At 41.8% G+C, this 23,230-nt stretch overlaps 1 non-coding gene across 1 annotated transcript; it reads left to right on the top strand.

Moving 5' to 3' along the window:
* Nucleotides 1-3,981: 3,981 nt before the first annotated feature.
* LOC129011044 (U7 small nuclear RNA) lies at nucleotides 3,982-4,044 on the top strand. Its single transcript, XR_008493178.1, has one exon. It is a non-coding gene; the product is annotated as a U7 small nuclear RNA (small nuclear RNA).
* The last annotated feature ends 19,186 nt before the right edge of the window (nucleotides 4,045-23,230 follow it).

Here is a 23,230-nt window from a genome sequence, read left to right as displayed (position 1 = left end):
ATCAGGGATTCTTGGCAAGAATACCTAGTTGCACATAGGAAACTTAGTTCCTTAGGTGGCTCATAAAACACGATTCAAACAATAACATCTTTGAAATACCAAATAGTTAAGCCGGGCGTGGTGGCTCATGCCTGTAATCCCAGCACTTTGGGAGGCTGAGGCGGGTGGATCATGAGGTAGGAGTTCGAGACCACCCTGCCCAACATAGCGAAAACCCATCTCTACTAAAAATACAAAAATTATCCAGGCATGGTGGTGCGTGCCTGTAATCCCAGCTACTCGGGAGGCTGAGGCAAGAGAATCGTTTGAACTTGGGAGGTGGAGGTTGCAGTGAGCTGAGATCGTGCCACTGCCTTCCAGAGTGAGACTCCGTCTCAAAAAAAAAAAAAAAAAAAAAGAAATACCTAGTAGTTGCAATGAAAAAAAAAATGATACAATGCCAGTAATTAAACAAACCTGAAAAACAGTGAATATAGTTTTTCTAAAGAACTTCTTCAGCATGTTGATGTTTGGGGGGAAAAGCAAACCGAAGAAAAGAAAAATAAGAACACAGTTGGAGAATTTGGAAGTACATTTACTAAAGACTGACCCCATCCATGATTTTGATAATGAATTTACCTGGTTCATTTTTACATCTAACTCAGATTTTCAACTCTTGTTTTACTCCTGGTCTCTGTCCACACAATCTTGTGAGTAGAAAATGAGGTCATACTTCCTTTTTGTATTGAAATTATGATGGCATGAGTGCATACCAGCTGTATTGCTGGAAATCAGTCTTCTTTAAACCATCCCGCAGTTAGTTCTGAGCACTCATGCATGTCTCTGAGTTTACAAACGCTGCATGCCATTAACCTTGTTTGTCCTCTCTTACTCGGATTCTCGCATGTGCAGGTTTGCTGTGCGTAGAGATGCGTAGACACCTCTGCCACTATGAGCCATAGGACAGCCAAGAGTCATGGCAGACAATCTCTGGATACTTCCATAGCTTCCAAAACTTGTGCTGGGCTCAGTGCAGAAGTGGGAGGCAAGTCCTCTCCCTGACCCTGTACACACTCCTGTTTGCTTATGCTTGGAACATCGTGATGTCTTCCTTAATCAGTTCTAACATAGTTTAGCCTCCCGGAGACAGCTCTGTTAGTGCCTAGCCCAAGAACTTTGGCAGTTATCAGATTATTAATCAGACACGGCTTTGTGAAAAATTATATATATGTGTGTATATATATATTGTGTGTATATATATAATATATAATATATTATATGTAATATATATTATATATAAAATATATACTATAAAAAGATATGTATAATAAAATAAAAAATATATAAAATATATATTATATATAAACATATATATACACACACACATATTTAAATCAGGGGACTGAAAAGATTAGATGGAAGCAAGGCTTTCCCAAAGATATGAGAATTAGAGGAGCAGAGAAAAGGAAGAAGAGGCTTTAAAAGGGTGTGTGTCTGTGTGTGAATGTTCTTGCTAGGCCATGGAGTGAGGTAGAGTCAGTCAGATTATCATTAATTCATTCAGAAAATATTTACTGAGCACCTACTAAGTGCCAAGCAGTGCTTAAATCTGGAGAACCCAAGAGTGATCAACATAGGAAAAAGTCCTTGTCCTCAGGGAGCTCACATTTTAGTAGGGGAGGCAGGGAGCACAGAAACCAAGAAATTGATCCACGTGATAATTTCATATAAGACAAATACTGTGACAACAGAGAGGGGCTTGGGGGCCTATTTTTTTAGGTAGCTCGGTCAGGTAAGGCTGCAACACTGAAGTTACATTTGAGCAGAAATCTAAACAAAGCGAGAGCGTTAGCCTGTGGATGTCTGGGGAAAGAATGTCCTAGGTAGCAGGAATGGCAGGTGCAAAGGCTGGAATAGAAGAAGCTGGCATCCTAAAGGAACCAGCAGGGGCAAGGGTCGCTGAAGCATGGCGAGTAAGGAAAAAGTTTGGCAGGAGAAGCTGGAGCTAACCCAGGACCAGATCATGCGGTGTCTGTAAGTGACAGGAAATGATTGGAGGGAAATGACAGGATGTGATAACTCTTTTAAAAGAATCACCCTGGCTGCTGTGAGGAGACCAGTTGGAAAGATGTGGCAGCGATTCAGGCTGGAGATGAGGGTGGTTGAGCTGGGGTTGTGCAGGTGGCCTTCTCCCTGTGGACAGAGCATGCCCTTGAACAGCAGTTGCATGTTGATCCTTTTGAATCCCATCCTGGGGGTACAGTTTGAGGTGCAGCTTTCTGACTCTCATGCTTGACAATGAGAATGAGATTAGCTGGAGTGGAAACAATTGATGGGTATGTGACAAAGAACACAGTGTCATCAGAGGATCTCAGGAAAACCCTCAAATGGAAACTAAAACTCTGGCATCTCCTTGTAATTATTTTTCCTTGCCAAGGGAACAGATGGGATGACTGGATGACAAAGACTGCTCTTAAGGAAGGCATGTCAAGGTGGCTCTTTCAGTTTAGTTAGGGTACTTTCAGCTTCAGGGAACAGAAATCCAATCTAAATTGGCTTCCACAGTGAGGAAATCACCTCACATAACCGGAAGTGCAGGATTCAACCGGGAAGTTCAACCAGGATTCTGCTCGCTTGAACATTTTTATGTGCATCTCTTTATAGACAGAGCCCCCTAACCTGCTGGACGTTTTCTTTTTTTTCCTAACACTTGTCTTCTAGCATATGATGCAATGTATTTACTTATTCTGTTTATTAGTGCTGTACTGTTTATTCTCAGAATTAAGCTCCATGAGTGCAGGAATCATTGTTTTGTTCACTAATGGATCCCAAGTGTCTAGAAAAGTGCCTGACACTTAATAAATGTTTGTTGAATGAAAGAGTAAAAGGATGAAACATCTTCCTTTGGATCGCAAATGAGGAAAAAGGAGGGTCACCATGATCCTACAATTTCTCCCCTGGGGAATTCGATAAAAGGAAACTCTCCATTTATTGGAACAATTTCCTTATGGCCCCCAAAGGAACAAGACTGTAAGCTGCAAACCAAACCCCTTTGTCATTTGTTCCCCAACCACTAATTGAGGAATACCAGGTTCAGGATGGTTCAAATGACCTTCAGCTTTGCCCAAGTGGCGGATGTTACTTGGCAATGTATTTGATCAAGATTAAAGAGTGTGTGGTTCCTGGTCGGGCATGGTGGCTCACGCCTGTAATCCCAGCACTTTGGGAGACTGAGGTGGGCAGATCACCTGAGGTCGGGCATTCAAGACCAGCGTGACCAATATGGAAAAACCCCGTCTCTACATACAAACCCCGGCTAAAATACAAAATTAGCCGGCGTAGTGGCACATGCCTGTAATTCCAGCTACTCTGGAGGCTGAGGCAGGATAATCGCTTGAACCCAGGAGGCGGAGGTGGTGGTGAGCCGAGATCACACCATTGCATTCCAGCCTGGGCAACAACAAGAGTGAAACTCCGTCTAAAAAAAAAAAAATAGAGTGTGTGGTTCCTTTGACTGGTCTCAGCCCCTGAACTTTGTGCCTTGACTGCAGCATTCCTAACTCTGGCGGGCCCTACACACATGGAAAAAAGAAGCATGCAGTGCCACTCCCTTGAGACTGTGGATGTAGTTAGTTCTTTTTCTTTCAATGTCTGCCTATTAAACCTTACTTTACTATGTTCTGGGCACTGTGGAAGATGCTGGAGAGAGGATAATGACCAAGAGACAGTTCTGGTCCTCAAGCTTCGTGATGGGGTTCAGGGAGGCAGCCAGTTTAGTACAGGAGACAAACATATAAACAGATAATTATAATCAAACGTTATGGGTTTGGTATTAGAGGTATAGTAGGAAGAGTGATCAACTCCATGTAAGGGAAAAGACAAAACTGCAAGTGGGGGTGGTGGTCTGTTAAGTAGGGTTCTAAAAGCTGAATAGGAGTTTGCCTGGAAAACATGAATGGGAGTAGGCAGAGTGATACTCCAGGGAGAGAAAATAGCAGGCGGCAGTGTTACAGCTCTTTTACTATTTGTGTGGCAGGTTTCCCGGTTTTTACCAGAAAAATCTAAAGAAAAGAAAACAGCAGGTACAAATATATCGATGTGGGAAGCAGCATTGTGTGTTTAACGAACTACAATTTGTTATGTATTGCTAAGGTACAAAGTGCTAGGAGGAGAAAATTGAGGCTGGAGAGGTGGGCAAGGGTCAAAGTGTTCCTGCTTTGTATACTCTGCTTAGAGGTCTATGTTTGTTTTAGGTGACGCGTTTTCATCATGAGAGTGAGAAGATCAGATTTGTATTTCGAGAGATCACTCTGGCTGCCAGGGACAAGATGGATTTGAGAAGGGCAAGCTAGAGACCAGGAGACTCTAGAGAGAAAAATACTAAACCAAGTTAGTATCTCACATTGACCACCAGGTGGAGCAAGTAGGCCAGGACAGCTCGGTTGCAGGCTGCTGGGATGAGGAGGAAGAATAGGGTAGGAGAAAGCGCCAGCATGGGACTGATTCATAAGTTGGGTGTTCAGAACTCTGGGAAGATCTGTAGTGAAGCACAAACAAAAGGCCACCTAAATGTCCACAAATAGAGGACCCACTAAATATCACAAAGTATTCACACACTGAATTCCCAGGCTCCAGCAAGATAGATCTGTACGTATACACATGAAAACAAGCCCAAGTGAAAAAAGCAAGTTATAAAATACTGTGTGCATTATGACCCTGTTGCGTAAATGTCTAGAAAGATGATCATAACATTGATATCAGTGGTAACTTTTGGAGAGCATTTTGGAGCTATTGAGTGTGTGTGTGTGTGTGTGTGTGTATTTGTCTTGGTCTGTTTGGGCTACTAGAATAAAACACCAGAAAATTAGTGACTTATAAATGCTAGAAGCTTATTTGTCACAGTTCTGGAGGCTGAGAAGTCCAAGATTTGGCAGCCAGTGAGGGCAACTTCCTGGTTCATAGAGGGCACCTGCTTGTCATGTCCTCACATAGCAGAAGGGCCGAAGAGTCTCTTTTATAAGGGCACTAATCCCACTCATGAGGACTCCATCCTCTTGACCTAATTATTTCGCAAAGGCCCCAACTCCAAATATCACCTAGGGGGTTAGGAATTCAACATATACATTTTTGGAGAATATAAGCGTTTAGTCCTTTGCAGTGTGTGTGTGTCTGTGTGTGTGTGTGTTGAATTTTGTCAAAATATAGTTGACACACAGTATGCTGGATATATTTAAAGTGGGCAGTTTAATACATTTTGACAAATGTACACACCTGTGAAGCCATTGCCACAATCACAATAATGAATATATCCATCACCCCCAAAGGTGTCTTTACTGCCTTTGAAAACCCTCCCTATCACCCTTTTCTGTCCTCCATCCCCAGGCAATGGCTGGTCTGCTTTCTGTCACTAACAGTTTGCATTTTCTAGAGTTGTATATAAATAGGATCATTCAATATGTACTATTTTTGGCCTTGTGTCTTTCATTCAGCAATATTAATTTGAGGTTCATCCACATTGTTAAGGGTATAAATAATTAATTCATTTTAGTTGCTAAATAGCATTACATTGTATGGCTGTATCACAATTTGCTTATCCATTTATCTGCTGATGGACATTTGGATTGTTGAGGGTTTGGGGCTATTACGAATAATGCTTCTCTGAACATTTGTGTACCAGTCTTTGTATTTGCACATGTTTTCATTTATCTTGTGTAAATATGTACCTAGGAGTGGAATGGCTAAGTCATATGGCAGGTATATGTTTAATTTTGTAAGAAGCTGCCAAACTGTTTTCCAAGCAGTTTTACCATTTTACATCCCAGCAGCTATATATGAGTATTCCAGTTTTTCTATATACTTGCCAATATCTGGCATGGTCAGACTTTTAAATTTTAGGTCTTCTAATGGGAAATTTTTATTTCTTTAATGACTGATGATGATGTACAGTTTTTCATATGCTTATTTGCCATCCATAGATCTTCTTTGGTTAAGTGTCTATTCAAATTTTTGTTGGCTATTGACATTTACATTTTCCTTTATACTTCCACAAAGTTATAGCATTTTTACAATGAGCATATGTCTCTTTTATATTTAAAAACATCAATTTAAAATATCTCAACCCAGAAGACATCAATAACTATGATTTGAACTTTAAACTTACTGGCACTATATTATGCTAAAGTGAAGGCAAATCTTGATTATATCATTAAAAGATAAAACATTTGATTTTAACATCTGGTTTCAAATTATTAGAAATAACCTCAAAACCAATGCAATTTTTATTTCCATAGATTATTACGTTTGAGAGATATCATGAGTTTAGACTCAAATGAACCTGGCTTCAAATTCCAGCTCTTTTACTTATCAGCTGTGCAATCTTGGGCAAATTCATTTTTGAAATCATCAAGAAGCAAGGCCAAAAATAGTACACATTGAATGGTTCTATTTATATATAATTCTAGAAAATGCAAGAGCTTCTTCCATTTTCTTCTTTTAGAAATCTGACATATCATTTACTGCATAGGTTCATTTTGAAGTTTAAATAGATATTATATTTAACCAGTCAGCGCAACAACTAGCATGTAGTATGTACTCTACAAATATTAGAGATTCTATGACAAGAGAGTTTGATTGTCTTGGCAACCAAATTGCTGCATGCTCAAAATTCAAGCTAGTCGGTGAAATACAGCACAGTCACAGTATTTTGTAAAGGAACTGTTGAAACCATTGTCAAGGCAGGCAACATCCTTTATGATAACAGAGATCTCTCCCTTACCCCATTTATTTTTAAAGACTCTGAAAGAAAAGCTCTGGTTTGCATTTGGTTTTGAGGAAACAAACAAACAAACAAAAAAACACAAACAGGAAACTTAGGTTGAAATAGACTTTTTGAGCATCTTAGCATATATTGGCTTTCTTTGTAGAACCCTCAGTATCCTCTGTTGCTCAAGCCACCAAATGATCTTGCAGATGCTCATGGTACCCTGCAGGATGGTTCAGAGGTAGTACAGAGCTACTGTTTTACACGTTTCAAATTGGAGTTATTGTCAAGTTAGTGTTATTGGGGATAGTGTCATTCATAAATGCTGTATATTACATAATGCAGTGGAAGAATCATGGCAGTAACAGGGCAGGAGGCAGAGAAATTCTAGGGGGACAGGGGTGGGTCCCCAGTGAAACCCCACCTTCAAGCCAAAAAAACAGCCTGAAACCCATGGCCCAGAGTGAGAACTTCTATTCCTGTTTGTCTGCTCTTTCCCAATTGGTTCTTTCTGAATAATGCCTTTTAACCCATCAAATGTTGCCTTTTCCAGTACTACCCAAGGCCTGTCTCACCCCCATCCTGTGCCTATAAAAACCCCAGATTCAGCCACAGTGACAGAGACAACCTGACTTTGGGGAAGAGACGACCTGACTTCGGGGAAGATAACCTGATCTTCTCATCCCCTCTCCAGCTCTCTCTCTGCTGAGAGCTGTTTTTGTTGCTCAATAAAATTCTCCGCTGTCATTACCCTTCAATCATCAGCGTGACCTCATTTTTCTTGGATGCTAGACAAGAGCTCAGGACCCACCGAGTGCAGGTACCCAGAAAGGTGGTCACAGTGGCCCTTTGCCCTCACTGGCGGAGGGCAGCCACCCCATGAGACGGGGCCAGGGGCCGACTGAGCTGCTAACATGCCACCATCTGTCAGGCTGTGGATGGCATAATTAAAAGAGCTAATCATCCTACTAACACCCACTCTGGGGCTTTGGGGTTGCAGGCATCCCAGCCTGGGCACCGCCACATTCCCCTTGGGGTGACATACCTGGTCTGGGCACAGGCTCCGCACAGAGCTTGCTCCTGTGTTGGTGCTCAGAATGGCTGGCTGAACCCCACACTCACTCATGTGCTTCCTCCCGCAAGGGGCTGAGCCTGGTGGGCCGAGTAGACGGGGTGCCCCTTGCTTCTAGTCCAGCAAAGGAGCCGAGAAGAATCCTGCATCAGCAGCTACACCCAAAATGAAGCTTTTGAAAGGGAGACATGAGGAACACCAGCTGAACACATGGCTAAAGAAAGGAAATCAAGACGGCTGCATGTCAGGCCCTTGAATTTTTAAGGGGTCCCAATCTACAGGCTGTCCCATCCCTTTGAGCCCCGTGGTTATTTGCCCCTGTCTCTATTATAGTATCAATGACCTGGCATGAGTGTTACTTGTTCCATAAGCTGCGAGTTCCTAAGGAACTTAAGGTTTAAGTTCTTAAGGATTGTTGCTTGCTTGTTTTTCACTTTTCTATATGACTAGCATCTGGCACACAGCAAATGCTCAATAAAGTTTATATATTTAAATATAACAGAAAAGGATAAAAAATGTTTACTATCCACAAACAGCTGCCTTGTAAGAAGAGTATGTTCTGCTTCAATATAAAGTCTTTTTATTCAACTGGGCACCTGGGAGCATTAGGAGCTGAGTCTAGAGGTTGGGGCTTGCATGAGCTGAATGGCTGTGCAGAGTGGAGAGAATTTGGAGTTCAAGTATAGCAGCAAGGTCGGGGGAGACCATGGGGAGGGAAGGACAGTGGGGATCCAGTGAGATACTACATAGAGCAAAGCGGCCATAATACATCTTCAGGGCCTGGTGGCCAAAGAGTTTTATTTTGTTTCATTTCGTTTTTACAAGGATGTGTCAAAGTTCATGTTGAAGTTCTTTGAATTTCAGCAGCATAAACCTCTCCTTGGGCCTCCAATAACTTCAGTAAATTCTGCACATTTGAATTACCTTGTAAGTGTGGGCTTTCCATAGAAACCAAAGAAGGGGTTGAGTTTTCATCTGGGTCAGAGACAGAAAGGTGAGACTTTTCATGAATGAAGTAGCTTGGTAGAGTTGGAGTTGGAGGCAGAAGAGGCTATAACAAAATAAACTTAAGAAAGCAAGCTCCTGGGGTATTTGGGGGAAATCTTGGGTAAGGCATTTAAACATCCCCCTAGGACATGAATTTGTAAGTTTCTACCTCATTGTATGTATGATGTAGTGAGACTGCAGCTGACATCTAGTATACAACAGGAAGGAAAGTGGGTAAAAAAATGTAGAAAGAATACAGTGAGGGGAAGATGCCCTTCCCACTGTTGATGAAAAAAGCCAGACTTCATAAAATATTTGAAGAGGTTTATTCTGATCCAAATATGAGGCCCATGGCCCATGACACAGCCTCAGGAGATCCTGAGAATATGTGCCAAAGATGGTTGGGTTACAGCTTGGTTTTATACATTTTTAGAGAGACAGAAGTTACAGGCAAAGCCATAAATCAATATATGTAAGGTATACATTGGTTGAGCCTGGAAAGGCAGGACATCTTGAAGATCTTGAAAGTGGGGCGACTTCCAGATCATAGGTAGATTAAAGATTTTCTGACTGGCAATTGGTTGAAAGAGTTAAGCTATGCCTGAAGAATTGAAGTTGGCATAAAGAAATGCTTGAGTTAAGATAAGGGGAGTGGTGGAAGCCAAATTCTTGTTATGTAGATGAAACCTCTAAGTAACAGATTTCAGAAATAACAGATGATAAATGTCTCTTATTAGACCTTACAAGGTGTCAGATTCTCAAGTAAAGAACTAGTAAGGGAAGGAGATTCTCTGCAGAATGCAAATTTCTCCTACTGGAGATTGCTTTGCAGGGCCATTCCAAAATATGACAAGGAATATATTGTGGGGTAAAATACTTTAATTTCCTTCAGGGCCTGCTATCTGTCATGTGATGCTATCTATACCAGAGTCAGGTTGGAGCTGGGTATCTTGTTCCTACAAAGAGTTTGTTTTGTCAGTCTTATGATCTCTATTTTAATGTTAACGCTGGTCGGTTGGGCCTAAACTCCAAAGGGAGGAGGGTACAGCAGGCATATCTGACCCCACCTTGTTGTCATGGCCTCAACTAGTTTTTCAGGTTTCTTTGGGATCCCCCTGGCCCACAGAGGTTCCATTCAGTCAGTTGGGAAACCCTCAGGCTTTCTGGTTATTTGATAGCCTAAATCCTATACATAAGAAAAGAGAGTCAACAACATAGGACAATGTAAGAATGAATGAAGAGAACAAACAGTAGCACAAGAGTTTAGGGAGGGGAGCAGAAGTTCTCACGTAAGAACTAGCCTTGAAGGATGGATCTACTGCTTAAGTTTATTTTTTCTTTAAGATGTAATTCTTCATATGTAAAGTCATATGTAAATTGCTTATCTATTTTTTTCTCTTGTTGGGAGGGAAGGGTGGATAGTAGGCTTTGGTTCTGAAATCAAACAGATCAGCCATTAAATCCTGGCTCCTCTACCTATCAGCTGTGTGATTTTAGCCAAGTTACTTAAGCTTGCTGAGCCTCATTTGTAAACTGGAGATAATAAAAGTATCCAACTCATAGGGTTGCTATGAGATTAACTTTTTTTTTTCTTTTTTTTTTTAGAGAGGGTTTCTCACTCTATTGCCCAGGCTGATGTGCAGTAGCCATTCACTGGTGAGATCATCATGCACTACAGCATCAAACTCCTGGCCTCAAGTGATCCTCCTGCCGCAGCCTCCGAAGTAGCTGGGATTACAGGTATGTTCCACTGTGCCCAGCTTGCTGGGAGAGTTAAACAAAATAATCTATGAAAAGTGCCTAGCATAGGACCTGGCACATAGTACATGCGCAGTAAAATGGTATCCATTTTTATGTAAGTTTATTGAACACCACTTGCAAAACATGGAGAAAAGCAGAACTGAAAACCATCAATAGTTCTACCACACAAAGAAGAAAACCACAGGTAACATTTCTGAGTATGTTTCTCCAGTTTTCAGTCAATGCCTAGTTTGCCTTTCTTTCCTTTTTGTGTTGCCTGTCATTCTGAATACAAAATTTAAATCCTAATTTTTATTTAGATAACATAAGAATTTTTCCATCTTATTATAACCTTTACAAAACATTTTTCATGACTGCAATGCATTACATTGAGTTAATATATTGTAATTTGCTGAATCATTCTCCTATTGTTAGACCTTTGTGTGGATTCCAGTTTTTTTTCCTAGTCTAAAAAGCTCAGTAATAAGCCAGTCTGTGCATAAACGTTTTCCTTTATTTTGTATTATTTCTTTAGAAATGATTTCCAGAAATGAAGAAGTATGGGCAATTTTAATGTTCCTAGTGTTGCCAAAATAATTCTGAAGGCATGTGGAGAAGGGGCTTTTATCTCCAGTTGCTTCTCTGCGCCCCTTCTTTCTTTCCTCATTTCCAAGTGAAGGAAGAGGAAGAGGAGGAATGTGATTGACCAGAGGCGCAGGCACTTGTTGGGTTACCTTTACCACGGGCGGGGTCACTGGGCAGAAAGAAATCTGGAGACGGATACAGTGTCTCCTTTTTCTGCCAATCTGTTGAATGCATTCTCAGATGAAAACTGACCCAGAACATGGACCCTTAAAGGAAGCCTGGGCCTTTCCTTGGCTCTCTTTTCTCCCATGCAGCAAGCAGGCCTGACTCCTGCCTGGGTAGATCCTTGCTAAGCTCAGAGGCAAATGCACTTTCTGCTGAGGTCTCTTTCTCTGTGGCTTCATCGCACACAGCGCTGACAGATGTGCACTGTGTCATCTTTCTCTGCAAAATGGCCTACCCAAGATTCAGGTTGGGGAGAAGTTGAACCTTTCTGTGTCTAGCCTTGGCTGTGCGGAATAGTTTCACGCACCAGAATTCTGCTTTGGGGTTTGGGGCCTAAAGCCCAGCTAACAATAAGACTCTTTTTGGGTGTCACCTCCCTTCGGGACTGCCTGGGGGAAGTTTCTTCATTTGCGAAAACTAGAGATAATGAAAGTCTCAGGTGGGATTTAGGTGTTCTCAGGATCTCTGGCTGCATTGTCCAAAATACTCTGGATTGTTGGTGACAGAACTGCAGCCCAGTTACCTTAAGGAAAGTTGGTAAATGTTTAACAACTGGCTTGCCAGGAAAAAAAAAAAAAGGCCTGATTTGTAGTGCGTAGTGTTTGCAGAGTTCCATAGGCTGGAAACTCCCATCAGTAGACTGAGAGTAAATACTTCCACCAGGGCTGATTTCAAGCTCCCAACCATTTAACAACCAGTTTACAAAATTCCTGAACATTTAACAATAGGCTGTTGCAAGCCAGAGAAGCCCACTCTAGCACACTAAATGAAAAACGTAAAAAAGAGCAAAATGATTCACTCACTTCTGCAACATGTGGGAAGAGCAGGGTCACGGAACATGACCTCAGGAAGGAAGAGAACCAGGGAAACAAAGGCCAATAGGGTTCTCTCTGCAAACCAACCTAGTTTTTCCCGACTACAGATTCACTCTCTCTGTGTTTCAAGAGACGTGGATGCCAGCAGCTGCCAGAGTTACAACCTCACCAATTCCCAACCAGAAAAGAAGGAGGGCTTCGGTGCTGGTTTGAAAAATTCCAGTGCCAGGTTGGCCAGTCTTTAATTGTGTACTCTCCTCTGGGGTCAGAGGGTAGGTGTACTGCCTGAGGATCATGGGATCTGTCAGGAGGTGGGGAGGGTTGCTGGCCAGGAAGAAAACCTCTAATTCCCATTTCAGTGACCATCTCAATGCCATCAGAACCTCATTCCCATTTCTGCTAGTCTCCAGAGTGGCCGAATCGAGGATAGCATGAAGGAGCTGTTTCACCCGTGTTTTGGCATTATATTTTATAGTTTTCTTTTCTTTTTTTTTGAGATAGAGTCTCAATCTGTCACTCAGGCTGGAGTGCTGTGGTGAGATCATAGCTCACTGTAGCCTTGAACTCCTGGGCTCAAGCCGTTCTCCCACCTAGGCCTCCCAAAGTGCTGGGATTACAGTTTTCTTTATTGTTTTTGATCTCAGCTAATTTCATAGGCAAAAATAATAATCTATTGATATTTTAAGTACTTCTCTCTTTCCTTTTCTTTTCTTTTCCCTTCCTTCCTTCCTTCTTTTTTTGATGGAGTCTCACTCTGTTGCCTAGGGTAGAGTGCAGTAGCGTGATCTCTGCTCACTGCAATGTCTGCATCCCAGGTTCAAGTGATTCTCCTGCCTTAGGCTCCTGAGTAGTTGGGACTACAGGCGCGCGCCACCATGCCTGGCTAATTTTTGTATTTTTTTGCATAGAGATGGGATTTCACCATGTTGGCTAGGCTGGTCTTGAATTCCCGGCCTCAAGTGATGTGCCCACCTCAGCCTCCCAAAGTGCTGGGATTACAGGCATGAGGGAGCCACCATGTCCAGCCTACTTCCATTTCTTACGTCACAAGTGAGGTTAGCAATATGTTCCTAAATGTGAAGTCATTGTATTTCCTCTTTTGTGAATGTTTGGATCTTTTATTCATTTACCTTATGGATAAGTTATTTTTAAATCTCTTTATTCAACAAATATTTACTCATTTGTTGTTATAGGCCAAGCATTTATAGACGCGGAAAATATAATAGTAAACAAGGCAGACAGCATTCCCATCTTTAGAGTACTTACCTTCTATTTGTATGGCCTGTTTAGAAAATAATACACTAAGTCTTGCTTGTCATATTCACAATGAATATTTTTCCTATAAGCTGTTTTTATTCTTCCATACAGTTGTTTTACATTTTTATGTGGTTGAATCTGACCTACTTTCCCCTTTTAACACAATCTTTTTCTTCCATGCTTATAAATTTCATCTCCTCAGCAAAATTTTAAGATATGATTCATTTTCATTATTTCTGATTTTCCTAGTCATGAAACTTTTGTATGCAATTATTTAATTTATTTATAATTTATCATAGTGTGTGGGGTGAGCTGAGCATCCACACTGGTTATTTTTTCCAAACATCAAACACTTACTGAACTGTACCTTTTTTCATTGATTTGAATAGATGACAATAGGCAGAACATTGATCAGTGGAGAGGTGAGATGGGGGTTGTTGAAGAGCAATTGGAGTTGCTCAGTTTAGGTAATTTGGTAAGGGAAATGGCAAGGAAATTGGTACATACAAGGCATTAATGCAGGCAGAGTTTGTCTGGAATAAAAGCTCCATATATTGTAGTGATTCTTAACCAAGGATGGACAAAACTGTTGACTAGGGAGCTCTAAAGACATACTCACACCTGGGCTGTACCATTATGCGGTTTAATGTACAGCTGGAACTCATTTATTTATCTTTTTGAAACAGGGTCTCACTCCAACACTCAGGCTGGAGTACAGTGGCATGATTACTGTTCACTGCAGGTTCAACTTCCCAGGCTTAGGTGATTCTCCTACCTCAGCCTCCCTAGTAGCTGTGACTACAGGTGTGTGAGCCACCACGCCCAGCTAATTTTTTGTATTGCTTGTAGAGATAGGGTTTTGCCATGTTGTTCAGGCTGGTCTCGAATTCCTGGGCTCAAGTGATCCTCCTGCCTCAGACTCCCAAAGTGCTGGGATTACAAGTGTGAGCCACCACTGCTGGCCAACTCATCTGTTATTTATTTATTTATTTATTTTATTATTATTATTATTTTATTTTTTATAATTTTATTTATTTATTTTTAGACAGAGTCTCGCTCTGTCGCCCAGGCTGGAGCACAGTGGCGTGATCTCGGCTCACTGCAAGCTCTGCCTCCTGGGTACAAGTGATTCTCCTGCCTCAGCCTCCTGAGTAGCTGGGATTACAGGCACGTACCACCACGCCTGGCTAATTTTTGTATTTTTAGTAGAGACGGGGTTTCACCATGTTGATCAGGCTGGTCTTGAGCTCCTGACCTCATGTTCTGCCTGCTTCGGCCTCCCAAAGTGCTGGGATTACAGGCGTGAGCCACCGTGCCGGGCCAGCTCATCCATTTTTTAAAAGCTTCCCAGGCACCACTGATGTGGGAAATTGTGGGAGATAAAGCTAGTCTGGTAAGTAGGGAGCAGATTGAGAGAGATGGCAATGCCAAGCTGAATCTAGTTGTGGGTTCAGGAAGCCTCTGAGGGCACAGCTGAAAGAGCATGGACTTTGGACTCAAGCAGATAGAGGTTTTGATACTATTTTTATTGATTTCAGGCTATGTTATCCAGTTTGCAGGTCCTCTCTCAGAGTCTTGCTTTCTTTTCGTTTCTTTTTTTCACCTCAAACAAAATTAATAATATCTACTTAATAGGTTGTGATGAGTCAATGGGAAGTCAAGTATAAAATACCTGGCTCAGCACCTGATGGGTAAATGAATTCTGCCTTCTTCCTTTTGAATGAGCCTTTGGCCTATGCCAGGCCTGCCTCATAGTTGCCTTTGGAATGAACTAATGTAAGACATTTCCAGAGAAAACATGCAAATACATGTCAAGATGATAAATGGAAAGAGATCCAAGTTGTCCTTTAATCCCAGAGGTTTCCAAAACCTTCAAAGAGGTTGTACCTTTTAGGAGAGGAACGCTTCTTCCTTAGAGAAATGGAGAGAAGCTTTGAATTTCCCCAAAAAAGCTTTGAATTTCCCAAAGGCCTTGCCTTCACAGCTTGACAAAGGCAAAACTTGGCTCCACTACAAGCCACCTCAGCTCAGTTGCAGAGATAATCCTAGCCCCTGGGCAGCTTAGCCTGGGAACCAAGGTCACCTGTTATGAAAATAACACAGCCATAGTCACTTTTATAAAAGAAAATTCCTCATTCAAATCTGTTTACAGAGCAAAGAATCTCCTTTCTTGAAGATGGAAAATACCATTCCTTCTCAGAAGATCCACCCTCCTTAACTTTGTATCATTGATATTCATTCAGTGATTTGACAAATATTTATTGATATCGCTTCTGTTTGACAACTACTTTGGAACTGGCCTCTCTACAGCAATAATTTTAAACCAATTTTCCACGCCTCCTTGTATTATAAGTTGACACCAAATATTTATTTTAGGATTGGGTACTAATCAGCATTCCTTGAAGGTCACCCAACCAAGAGGTAATGTGACTGGAAGAAAGGAAGAAAGGTTTAAAATCAGACACACATAGTCTCAAACCTTGACTCTCGATGGGGACAAGCTGTGTGACTTTAAGCTAATCGCGAAGACACTCTGACCCAGCTTTATTTTTCTCGAAAATGAGAATAATGTCTTTCTCACTCTAAAGCCAGTTTTCTCTTCTTCAGAGTGGCATTCAGTTGGGTCGAGAAGAGGAAAGAGCTCATTCATCCCAGAAGATGGGAACTGGTGAGGTACCAGAGGGACAGAAAGAGACCAACCAGCTTGCCCAATGAGTGGGGAGGGAGGTGTGTTTAGGAACAATGAGAAGTTACATTGGAACAGGGGAAGAAGAGCCCTTCTGCTTGATACACAGATCACAAAAGCCCAGATTTAGAATAGGTGTTGCGGAAGTCCCTGGGTGATGGTGGGGCTTGAGCTGCAGAGGATGAACACATTGAGACAATTTGCAGCTGAACTGAAAGCCTCCTGAGAATGGAGGGTTCTTTTTTGCTCTGCTTTTACTGGACATCAGAGAAATAGATCAAGAGAGGATGGCTTTGTGTGTGTGTGTGTGTGTGTGTGTGTGTGTGTGAGAGATGGAATTTTGCTCTTGTGGCCCACGCTGAAGTGCAATGGCACAATCTCAGCTCACTGTAACCTCAGCCTCCTGGGTTCAAGTGATTCTCCAGCCTCAGCCTCCCCAGTAGCTGGGATTACAGGCTCCCACCACCACGCCTGGCTAATTTTTTGTATTTTTAGTAGAGATGGGGTTTCACCATGTTGGCCAGGCTTGTCTCGAACTCCTGACCTCAAGTCATCCACTCACCTCAGCCTCCCCAAAGTGCTGGGATTACAGGCATGAGCCACCATGCGCTGCCGATGGCACTTTTTTCACTTGAAGAAAGAACGAGGAGACCTAGGCTTATTGAAACAAGAGAGTCTTGAGTTAGATAGTAATACTGACTTCCTCACTGTGAGAAAAGTACAGGATTATCTTACCTCACCAAGGAGTCTCCTTTCTAAGAGACTTGAAATCTCCTAGCTGGCAGAGGCTCAGAAGGGAGTTCCTTAGTGACTCTCAATCTCTTTCATGTACAGCAGGTCTTGAATAGTGTCTTTTCATTCAATGTGGTATTGTTATAAAGTTGGTGAGAAAAAAACAGTGGATTCCCAGCTGGGCCACTGTTTGTATGGAGTTTGCAGATTCTCTCCATGTCTGCGTGGGTTTTCTCCAGGTACTTTGGTTTCCTCCCAAAGATGTGCAAGTCAGTTTCACTGGCATGTCTCAATGGTCCCAGTATGAGTGAGTGTGGGCATCGGTGCGGGTGTGAGTGTGCCCTGCGATGGAACAGCATCCTGTCCAAGGTGGTTTCCGGTCTTGGGCCCTGAGCTGCTGGGAGAGGCTTCTGCCACCTACAACCTTGAACTGGAATAATTGGGTAAATAATTATCTTTCTTGTTTTTATTAATCTTTCTTAAATGTATGTGTAGCTCACATGTATTTTAGTGTTTACTATGAGAAGTGTTTTGGTCTTTAGAAGTTTGGTGACACTTTTTTTTTTTTTTTTTGAGACAGAGTCTTGCTCTGTCACCCAGGTTGGAGTGCAGTGGCATGATCTCGGCTCACTGCAACCTCTGCCTCCCTGGTTCAAGCAATTCTCCTACCTTAGCTTCCCAAGTAGCTGGAACTACAGGCGTGTGCCAACACATCCAGCTAATTTTTGTATTTTTAGTAGAGATGGGGCTTCATCCTGTTGGCTGGGCTGGTCTCAAACTCCTGACCTCAGGTAATCTGCCTGCCTTGGTCTCCCAAATGGCTGGGATTACAGGCTCACATAAGCCACCACGCCTGGCCTGTTTGGTGATACTTTTGTGGCCAGAAATAGGGTGTAGAAACTTAACTCTTGTTTATATCAATTAGCCTATGGTCAAATTGGTTTTGTTATATGTCATTTTGCTTAAAGTTGCAATTTCCAAGAACCTATGAACAGTGATAAGTGAGGACTTAAGCATACTAGATAAGTCTACTGAGTTATCGCAGTGTCACTGTGGTTGAAAGTTTCCTGGTGAGCTCTGGTTCCCTCGCTCTCAACTACCCCTCTTTTTGGCAGAATACCTCAGAGGTGAATCTGCATTTTAAACACCAAGCTCCTCATTCTGGCTGCTGGGTCCTGCGTGATACTCCAAAGCCATGGAGATGCTGGGCCTGGTGCACTTGCCCTTCCCTCGAGGGATCCTGCTGGTCATGGACCTATACAATGAAGGGATCCAGGGGACTGATTGGAAGTCAGAATCCAAACACTAGACTCTCTATCATTTTGAAGGTAGAGGAATTAAACCAAAGAAATATACTACTGCATTTATGTACAATTCTGGTATCACTTTAAGACCTGATGATTTTTTAGAGCAAAAAGTCCAATGTAAAGAAATAGTAAGTTTACAATGCGGCTAAACCTCAAAGGATAACCAAGTGTTAATGATTAGGGACACCAGCCTACACAGGACAGTGAGATTCAGTTTACTAAGCAGCTTCTGGGCTCTTACTAGGTGGCAGGTCTTGTGGTGGGTACTGGGTGATGGTGGTGGTGATGGGAGAGATACAGAGATAATAGTGATAATGACATTGATAATAACATCACTTGTGCTGAGAGCTGATTACATGCCGGGCATTGTGCTGATTTATTTGTTAATTTAATAAATAAACAGTTATGGCAACATAAATACTTGCTGAATGAATTGTTTACTTGCACCAGCTCCCCGGCCTCCTTTTTATTTCTTGGATGCACCTCAGGGCCTTTGCATTTGCTCTTTTGTTCTGCCTGGAAAGCTCTTCTTCCATGTATTTGGTTGGCTGGCTCCTCACTCCTTCAGGTCTTTCCTCCAATGTCATCTTCTCAGTGAGGTCCCTGACCACTTAATCTAAAATTATAACCCCTGTCCCAATTCCCAACCCTTTCTGTTCCCATTTCTCCATTTCACTTTTTCCTCTTAGCACTTAGTACTACTGTATCTAGGATGCTGCCTTTAACTTTTTTTTTTTTTTTCGAGATGGATGGAATCTCACTCTGTTGCCTAGGCTGGAGTGCAGTGCCATGATCTCCAGAGTGCAGTGGCACAATCTTGGCTCACTGTGACCTCCGCCTCCTGGGTTCAAGCGATTCTCCTGCCTCAGCCTCCCTAGTAGAGTAGCTGGGAGTACAGGCACATGCTACCACACCTGGCTAATTTTTGTATTTTTAGTAGAGATGGGGTTTTCACCATGTTGCCCAGGCTGGTCTCGAATTCCTGCCCTCAGGTGATCCACCCCCGTCAGCTTCCCAAAGTGCTGGGATTACAGGCGTGAGCCACCACGCCCGGCCATGCTGACTCTTACTAACGTACTATTGTCTGTCTCTCTTGCTAGCCTGAGAGCTCCACGAGGGTAGGGACTTGGGACTGTGTTGTTCACTTCTGTAGCCCCTTGGCCTAGGTCTGATGCTCAAATTTGCTCCATGAATTGAATAAAAGATATTATATCTTAGTGTTAGTTATGTGCTCCACCCAACAATTAGCAGCAGGATAGTGCAGTGAACGAGGCAGACAAGGTTGTTCCCTCCAGAGTCCTATGGCCTGTTGAGGATAAGATACTGAACTAATTACACAATAATCTCCATTCTCCTGAAATAGAACATGCTGGGTGCTTTACTGATATCATGTCACTGAAACCTTACCACAACCCTAGGATGTGGGTACTATAATCCCTAGTTTACAGATGCTATCTTTGTTTTTCTACAGTTGAAAATACCCAGATAGCCTCTGAGTTACAGAGAGAATGGACTTATTTTGTTGGCACATATTGATGATAACTGTATATATGTAACTTACCGTTATAATGGTCTTTTTCATATTTAATGCTTCCCATAAATACTGTTAATTATTCATCCTACTTTATAAATGAGGGAACTGGGGCTTAGAGAAGTTAGATAACTTACCAGAGCCACACACCTACTAACTCTTCTAGATGGTATCAGACCCAATCCATATCCTTAAAATTCTTCTCCATTGTAAGGAATCCAAATGATGGGGGCACTAGTTGGACAGGGAGGGGTAGTCAGGGACTATATTCTTCTAGAGAAAGATACCATTGGGACTTACAGGTTGTAGCACTAGGGAGAAGAGCTTGAACAAAGGACAAAGGCTTGCAGGTGCCTGTAGGGCAGGCAGTGGTAGGTTGAGTAGAATCCTGGGTGGGTGAGGAGGCATAGTTTCCACATCTCCAACCCTAACCACCCCCACACTCCTGACCATTATGGTTTGATTCTAATAAGGAGATATGGCAGACCCCTGAGCAAGGCAAGGGCAGGATGAAATAGGGCTTCTACAGCTATTTTTTCATCCTACTTATTTAGAAATCCATCGTGTCCATGCACCTCTTCTATTTTCTTGGTTAAATTAGCAACATGTGTTTATATGTATTATCTGAACCTATCATAGAACATTGCATTTATATATAATACCCACTTCTACTAACCACTTTCAAAGCTTTGAGACTTTCCCAACATTCTGTCCACCTAAAGAGTGGGTACCCTGGGCTGGGTGCGGTGGCTCACACCTGTAATCCCAGCACTTTGGGAGGCTGACAGATCACGAGGTCAGGAGTTCGAGACCAGCCTGGCCAATATGGTGAAACCCCATCTCTATTACAAATACAAAAATTAGTCGGGTGTGGTGGCATGTGCCTGTAATCCCAGCTACTCAGGAGGCTGAGGCAGGAGAATTGCTTGAACCCGGGAAGTGGAGGTTGAAGTGAGCTGAGATTGCCCCACTGCACTCCAGCCTGGGTGACAGAGAGAGACTCCATTTCAAAAAACAAACAACAACAAAAAAACAAAAAAAAAAGAGCTCTGACAATGCAGGATGCTGAGAATCAGAACTCTAGCATTCCTATAATTTTTTTTATTTTTAATTTTCATGGGTGCATAGTAGGCATATATATTTATGGGGTATATGAGATATTTTGATACAGGCATAAAATATGTCATAATCACATCAGGGTAAATGGGGTATCCATCACCTCAAGCACTTATCCTTTGTGTTACAAACAATCCAATCACACTCTTTTAGTTATTTTACAATGTATAATTAAATTTTTATTGACCATAGTTACCCTATTGTGCTATCAAATACTAGGTTTTATTCATTCTTTCAAACTATTTTTTGGTACCCATTTGATATAGTGTGGATATTTGTTCCTGCTCAAATCTCATGTTGAAATGTAATCCACAATGTTGGAGGCAGGACCTCATGTGAGGTGTTTCGGGTCATGGGGGACAGATCCCTCATGTCTTGGTGCTGTCCTTGCAGTAGCAAGTGAGTACTCACAAGGTCTGGTTGTTTACATGTGTGGCATCTCCCCACGACTGTCTCTTGCACCTGCTCCTGCTTTGTGAGACACCTGCTCCTCCTTCACCTTCTGCCATGATCGTAAGCTTCCTGAGGCCTCCCTAGAAGCAGATGCCAGCACTATGCTTCCTGTGTGGCCTGCAGAACCATAAGCCAATTAAACCTCTTTTCCTATAAATTACCCAGTCTCAGGTATTTCTTTATAGCAATGTAAGAATGGACTAACATACAATTAACCATCTCCACTTCCCCCTTACTCACCCACCCACCATTCCACTACCCTTCCCCAGCCTCTAGTAACTGGGTATCTCCATGAGTTCAATAGTTTTAATTTTTAGCTCCCACAAGTAAGTGAGAAAATGCAAAGTTTGCCTTTCTGTGCCTGGCTTATTTTACTTAACATAATGACCTCTGGTTCTATCCATGTTGTTGCAAATGACAAGATCACATTCCTTTTTATGTCTAAATAGTACTCCATTGTGTATAAATAACACATTTTCTTTGTCCATTCATCTCTTGATGGGCTTTTAGGTTGCTTCCAAATCTTAGCTATTGTGAACAGTGCTGCAACACACATGGGAGTGCAAATATCTCTTTGACATACTGATTGCCTTTCTTTTGGGTGTATACCCAGTAGTAGGATTGCTGGATCATATGGTATCTCTATTTTTAGTTTTTTGAGGAACCTCCAAACTGTCCTCCATAGGGTTGTACTAATTTCCATTTCCATCAATGGTGTATGAGCCTTCCCTTTTCCCCACATCCTTGCCAGCCTTTGTTATTGCCTCTCTTTTGGATGGAAGCCATTTTAACCAGGGTGAGATGCTATCCCATTATAGTTTTGATTTGTATTTCTCTGATGATCAATGATGTTGAGCATCTTTTCATATACCTGTTTGCCATTTGTATGTCTCCTTTTGCAAAATGTCTATTCAGATCTTTTGCCCATTTTAAAATCAGATTATTCGATTTTTTTTCCTAAAGAGTTGTTTGAGCTCCTTATATATTCTGGTTATTAATCTCTTGTCAGATTGATAGTCTAGAAATATTTTCCCCAATTCTAGGGTTGTCTCCTCACTTTAGCGATTGTTTCCTTTGCTGTGCAGAAGCTTTTAAACTTGATGTGATCCCATTTGTTCATTTTTGCTTTGATTGCCTATGCTTGTGGGGTATTACTCAAGAAATGTTTGCCCAGTCCATTGTCCTGGAGAGTTTCCTCAATGTTTTATTACAGTAGTTTCATAGTTTGAGGTCTTAGATTTAAGTCTTTAATCCATTTTGATTTGATTTTTATGTATGGTGAGAGAGAGGGATCTAGTTTCATTCTTCTGCATATGGATATTCAGTTTTCCCAGCACCATTTACTGAAGAGGCTGTCCTTTCCCCATTGTGTGTTCTTGGAAACTTTGTCAAAAATGAGTTCACTGTAGATGTATGGATTTGTTTCTGGGTTCTGTATTCTGTTTCATTGGTCTATGTGTCTGTTTTTATGCAAGTACCACACTATTTTGGTAACTATAGTTCTGTAGTGTAATTTGAAGTCAGGTAATGTGATTCCTCCACTTTTGTTCTTTTTGCTCAGGATAGCTCTGGCTATTCTGGGTCTTTTGTGGTTCCCTATAAATTTCAGGATTTTGTTTTCTATTTCTGTGAATAATGTCATTAGTATTTTGATAGGGATTGCACTGAATCTGTAAATTGCTTTGGCTGGTATGGAGATGTTATCAATATTTATTCTTCCAATCCAGGAACATGGAATGTCTATCCATTTTGTGTGTATGTCCTCCTCAATTTCTTTCACCAATATTTTATAGTTTTCACAGTAGAAATCTTGGTTAATTCCTAGGTATTTAGTTTTATTCATAGCTGTTGTAAATGGGATTGCTTTCTCAATTTCTTTTTCAGATTGTTTGCTGTTGGCATGTAGAAATGCTATTTATTTTTATATGTTGGTTTTGTTTTATGCTTTTGTTTGTTTTGTTTTGTTTTGTTTGTTTGTTTTGAGA

The sequence above is a fragment of the Pongo pygmaeus genome, chromosome 10 (genome assembly GCF_028885625.2).
Source record: "Pongo pygmaeus isolate AG05252 chromosome 10, NHGRI_mPonPyg2-v2.0_pri, whole genome shotgun sequence".
Classification (NCBI taxonomy): Eukaryota; Metazoa; Chordata; class Mammalia; order Primates; family Hominidae; genus Pongo; species Pongo pygmaeus.
The sequence above is the reverse complement of the archived record's forward strand: the minus strand, read 5'-3'. Positions and strand labels throughout refer to the sequence as shown.